The sequence below is a fragment of the Brassica oleracea genome, chromosome C8 (assembly GCF_000695525.1).
Source record: "Brassica oleracea var. oleracea cultivar TO1000 chromosome C8, BOL, whole genome shotgun sequence".
Classification (NCBI taxonomy): Eukaryota; Viridiplantae; Streptophyta; class Magnoliopsida; order Brassicales; family Brassicaceae; genus Brassica; species Brassica oleracea.
Window position 1 is genome coordinate 17,614,987 of NC_027755.1, and position 6,273 is coordinate 17,621,259.

Sequence of the window (6,273 nt, forward strand, 5' to 3'; positions counted from 1 at the left end):
TGGGGTTTGGAATGGAAAGAATAGATTGAAGTTAAAGAATAGATTGAGGTTAAAGGGAAGATGGGTTTGGGGTTTGGAATATATGAAGTAGAAGATAAGGAAGATGGGGTTTGGGGTTTTGAGTTTCAGATTTTAGGGATTAAAACATAATCCTCGTTATTTCCTCGTTTGGTAACGAGGAACTTACGACGAACCCTAAAAATAAAGAACGCGGGACTCGTTAATTCTACGTAAGCAGATATCGTCATAAACAACTCGTACTTTAACGAGAAAATAACGATGAAATAAAAAAAAAAAAAAAAACGCGGTGCTCGGTAATTCCACGTAAGAGAAAATCGTCGTAAATACCTCGTAATCGGAAAACGCGGACCTTGTTAATTCCTCGTAGAATAAAAACTAGAAAAAAAAAGAGAAGAGAAGAAAGATATTGGAATCACATGTGGCGAGACCTACGTAAGTCTAGCCCACATGTGTTCCAATATCTTTCTTCTCCTCTCTTTTTTTATTCAAATCTTTCTAATTTGAGATAATGTGTGATTTGTGAGTTTGTGTGTGATTTGTGATAGTGTGTGATTTGTGAGTTTGTGTGTGATTTGAGAAGGAAACTTGTGGGTATTTATAGAAAAGTGGGCCTCTCTAATTCCTAGTAAAGGGATGACTCGTTAATTCCACGTAATGCAGAATCGTCGTAAAGACCTCGTAATGTGAAAACGCGGGCTTCGCTATTTCCTCGTATAGTAAAACGCGGGCCTCGCTATTTCCTCGTATAGTAAAACGCGGGCCTTTGTAATTCCTCGTAACTTTACGAGGAAATTACGAGGACCTGTAGTCTCTTATATATACTCCCGAGCGCTCACTCTTTATTTCGTTTCAAATTCCTCTCCACTTCCTCTCTATTTCGTAGCAATGGTAAGTCTCTCTAATTCCTCTCTAATTTGATTAGTTTAGGATAGATTAGGTGGTTAGTGTATGGAATTTAAATAGGTTTACGAATTTTATGTTAATTAGTGTTGATTAGGTGGTTAGTGTAGGGAATTTAGATAGGTTTATAGAATTTGTTAATTACTGTTGATGTTAATTTTAAAAATTAAAAAAAAAATTCCAGACGATTTGAAAGAACAGACTTACTCTCCATTACAGAGAGATGTTCGGTGAGCCTGGTAGTCGTTTAGACCCGTCTTCTTCAGCTCCCGGTTCTTCGGTCCGGAGACTGTCCCCGAGACTCAGTCTTTTCATAGAGTCTCTCGGTCGCCTTCTTCTAATGCACCTCATGTGCCTCTTCCGATGGCTCCTCTGACGATGCCTCCTCCTGTGCCTCATCCGATGGCTCCTCCGATGCCCGCCGAGATTCATCCCGATTTGATGGTGCCTCCGAGTGCTCTTTACTCGCAGTACACTGTCGAGGACCTTCTCCGTCCGCCAGGCAGAGAAGGTTTACCAGTCATAGACCCCGACCGACCGGACGGAACTTTGTGGTATGTTACATTAATTTTTTTCAATTCTTTTATAACATTAATAAATAATTTGTACTTTAAAATATTTTTTTTCAGGTTTGGGGTTGACGGATGTCTTGCATCAGACGTAACCGACACGATCAAAGGTTACTTCTCCATGCCACATCCGAACGGGAGAAAGACGCCGATCTACGTCAGAAAGACGTGGTTCAAAATTGACGCTGTAAGTTACTTTTAATTAATTATATGTACTTTTATTTTTTCATGATTTATATATATAATTTTTTTAACTAATTATTAATTTAATTTTTTTTGCAGAAAAATATCATTGGTCCATGGGGTCACTGAGAGGGTGAGGAAACAGTTTTACGCGAAGGCGAAAGTTCGCTTGTTGGACACGATCTCCAATTGGAAGGGTGACTGGATCGTGAAGGGATATGAGCTTGGCAAACCCGCTGAGCTCACCACGGATGTGTGGGATGGCCTCATCCGTTATTGGCCCAGTCTTACTCTGCCTCCCGTAACATGGTAGATGAGCACGGCCACGGGCCAATGCTTCATTCTACGGCCCAAAAACCCCACGCCGGTGTCCGTTTGGAAATGGTAATTAAATATTTTATTTAATTAAAATTTTAATATATATATATGTATATTCTAACTTTCTTAAATGTTTTTAAGCCAAAGAGACGGGACAACTCCCGTCTCTTATGCAACTTTACGAGAGGACCCACAAGAATAAGGCGGGTCAATTTCTAGATGGCAAGTCCGAGCAAATCTTCAACGACTTGGTTGCTCAGGTTGACGACCGCCAGACCCAGCTGATCCAGCAGTCTACCGACGGATTACCCGTCACCTTATCCACACATGAAGTGGATAAGATTTACGAGGAGGTAAATTTTTTAAAATTTTAATTTTTTTTATTATTCATTTAATTTAACTTTAAATTTTTGCTAACAATATTTTTTTTTTTAAGGTGGTCCCTAAGAAAAAGGAACGTACGTTGGGGATTGGTTCCGTCAACGATGTTCCGAGAGCGACATCGTCTTATGCTCAGACACAGGAAGATGAAGTCATTGCGCTGCGTAGAGAGTCTGAGCAGCTGTGTAGAGAGTCCGCTCGGATGCGTAATGAGATGGACTCGACGCGATCTGCGTTCACAGCTCGTATGGGTGGACTCGGGGGCTTCTTGGACGTTGTAGCGGCCACAAATCCGGAATGGGAGTCCTTGTTGAGGAACTTGCGACGACAAAATCACATTCCAAGCGAGTCATCATCCAACACACATCCCGAGGCGGATATAGAGAGGAGGAGTGATGAATTCTACCGGGCAATGAACGACTCTTAGTTTTTTTTCGGTTGTTGAATTATAAATTCAAAACTTATTTATATATAAAATATTTTGGTATGGATTTTTTTTTAAAATTTAATTTTATTAATAAAGTAAATAATTTTAATTATTTTTTTAATTATTTTTTAAAATTCTGTAAAATAAAATAACGAAGTAAATTTGTAGCTAATTTACGACCTATTTGCGTGGAAACTTTACGAGGAAATTACGAAAAAAAGTAAACGAGTATTTTACGAGGAAACATTTTCGAGGATATTACGAGGAAAGATAAACGAATACTTTACGAGGAAATACTCTTGTGGTTGTTACGTGTACTTTACGAGGAATATCTTTCGAGATATTTACGTGTAGTTTACGAGAAACACGTTTCGAGGTATTTACGAGGAAATCTAGCGACCTCCTTACGTGGAATATTTACGTGGTCTTTATGACGAAATGATTACTTCGTCTTTACGATGAAATATTTTCCTCGCTAATTTACGACGAATTGGCGAGGAAATATGTGTTAGGACGAACGAGTAACGACAAAACGTGTTTCCTCGCTAATTCTTCGTAAAGCCTCTTTTACGACGAACTCACGAGAAAAACCGCCCTCGTAAAACTTATGTTTTCTTGTAGTGTAAACCCAAATCCTAAACCCTAAACCCAAACCGCAAACTCTAAACTTAAACCCAAATCCTAGACCATAAACTAAACCGTAAACCTTAAACCCAAATTCGAACGTTTTGGGTTTAGGGTTTACGGTTTGGGTTTAGGGTATAGTGTTTGGGTTTAAGGTTTATGGTTCAGGATTTGAGTTTAAGGTATAAGGTTTAGGTTTATGATCTAGGGTTTGGGTTTAGGATTTATGGTTTAGAATTTGGGTTTAGAATTTAAGGTTTAGAGTTTGGGTTTAGGATTTAGGGTTTAGAGTTTGAGTTTAGGATTTAGGGTTTAGAATTTAAGATTTACGGTTTTGTTAGTGGCATTCTTTTTTTTTTAAATTATTTATGATTTTTTTAAAAGAAATTAATATTTTTATTAATAATTTAGTTGGCACTTTGATTGGTTATAAGAGAGGTGGTGAATTTAAAAGTTCACCTTAGGGGATGAATCTAAGTTTTGTCATTATTTAAATATCAAATTATATTAATTAAATAATATATTACTTTATTTTTATAAGTTTTGAAATCATTTTGTAATTTATGTGTAATACAGTAAATAGCAAATATATTAAACAGATATGTGATTTCTTTTATAATAATTTCAAGAAGTTGAATTTATCATTTTTAGATATATTGGATTACAAATATTATTTTATGTTGATACACAAATTCTTTTGATTATAATGTATAAATGGATTAGTTTTGAATTATATTTGGTGCGGTTCATCCTCTTAGAATTGTAAATATATTTTATAAAATTTGTATGATTTGATATGTGTTGTTCTGAGAAAAGGTAGAAAAAATATTAAGGGATTTGATGTTTCGTTAGCAAAGATAACTAGTAATATTTTAAATTATAATCACTCATATACTCGAAGAAACCATGCATATGAGGACCTGTGACATCCATCATGACTTTTATAATTTCAAGTGTAAATTCTTATAGATTTTAATGAATGCCCATGTATATATACTGTACTAGGGTAGCAAATGAACAAAATCATATAAATATATTTTAATTTTAATTTATTTGTAGTTTATTTTAATTATAATTTTCACTATTTTATTACAACTTTTACTATTTTAATAGAAATAATATATTTGTTGCTATATTAAATAATTCACAAAAATTATAACTGTTTTACTTTGTTCTCAATATTTGAATTTCTTAAATTTAATAGATTTTTAATAGATTTTTTTAAAATTTTATAACTTCAAATTTTCAAAAATAAAAGCCAATTTTTTTTTTTTAAAAAAAAGCAAGTAGCATGAAAATATGATATTAATCGTTACTATTTAGTATTTATGAATAACATGTTAGGTTATGTAGTATTATATTTGAGAAAACTGATTTTTTTTTATATTACTTCAAACTCACAGAAAAAAAAAAAAAAAAAATTTCGTAATTGTTTTCCTTTTTTGACCACCAATATTTAGGCTAAACAAAAAAATAACAGAAAACATAACTATTTAATCTTTTCTTAGCTATAAAGATTATTTATGGAGCATTTGATGTATTGTTAATATATATGGTTCAAATGTTACAAAAATTAAGAAATGTGAATGTTATTATAAATTTTAAAAATTTACACTAATTTGTCATGTTTTCTTTTCTCGTCTGTTGAGTTGTGAGCAAATAATATCTGAACTTATAATAGTAATATTTTTATTATTATTAATGATGTAGTTAATATATTCATGACTTTTCCAGGAAATCAAAATTCCCATGAAAATAATTTATTTGATTAAATAGAGTAGTTGAGTTTGATAAAAAAAAATAGAGTGGTTGATTGTATTTGTAGTAATTATATATCACTTCCTACATTAAAACAAGTAATTAATGGTGGTGAACTACTGATCAAAAATGGTAAATATCCAAAAACAAATATAGCTGGTCTTTGATCACATTGTTTTAGATCATCTATTTTTATTATGTTTTATATATCACATTGATTTATATTGTGCCTCTCGTTCGGATTTTATATAATATATTACTAGGTGATACCCGCGCTTTGCGCGGGATGAATAGACTAAAATATCGAAGTTATATTGTTATATTTTAGTTGTCCAGAAAAAAATAGTGTTATATTTTATTAAAATTATATTGGTTCTGGAGTACATAAAAATTGTAGAAGAATAAAAATAAATTGAAGTAAATAATATTGGGTTAAAAAAGTAAATAATATGAATTTTATAATTTAGTGGACTGATTAGGACTCGAAATTGTAAAAGTGACCAATTATTAAACCTTAATATCCATTATGAGTCAAAATACATGGTTTGGGTTAACTCTTAGTCACTTGAGATATCCATATTTTGTGAACTAAACTCAATCACAATACCTAAGAAGATTGGAAGCTGAATCGAGTGACTCAAATCTCGGGAAATTCGAACCGATAGATTGTAAATTGACAAAGGCCCTATCAACAAATCTCCATATTTAAAAGAAGTCCATATTAAATGATATTTGACTTCAAACTTAACCGGAAATAATTAAATAAATTTCCAAATTTAATGTTTATCACCATTTATGTTAATTTCGTAATAAAAAAAAATTGTTGCAAAAGTTAAGGGATTCAAAGAAATTTATTATGTCATTCCTTTTTGATTTTATTTTGCAATCACTCAAGATTAGGTTTAACTTTTTTATATACAACGTTTTGATTTTACAATATAATTGAGTTTATATTGTCCATGCATAACATGAATGTCACATATCCCATAAAATACATATAATATCAGCTTCTAGGTGATCTTCCGTGCCCTGCGCAGAGTGAGTTTATTTAAATAGAATTTATAACTTTTAATCTATATATATTTGAAATGT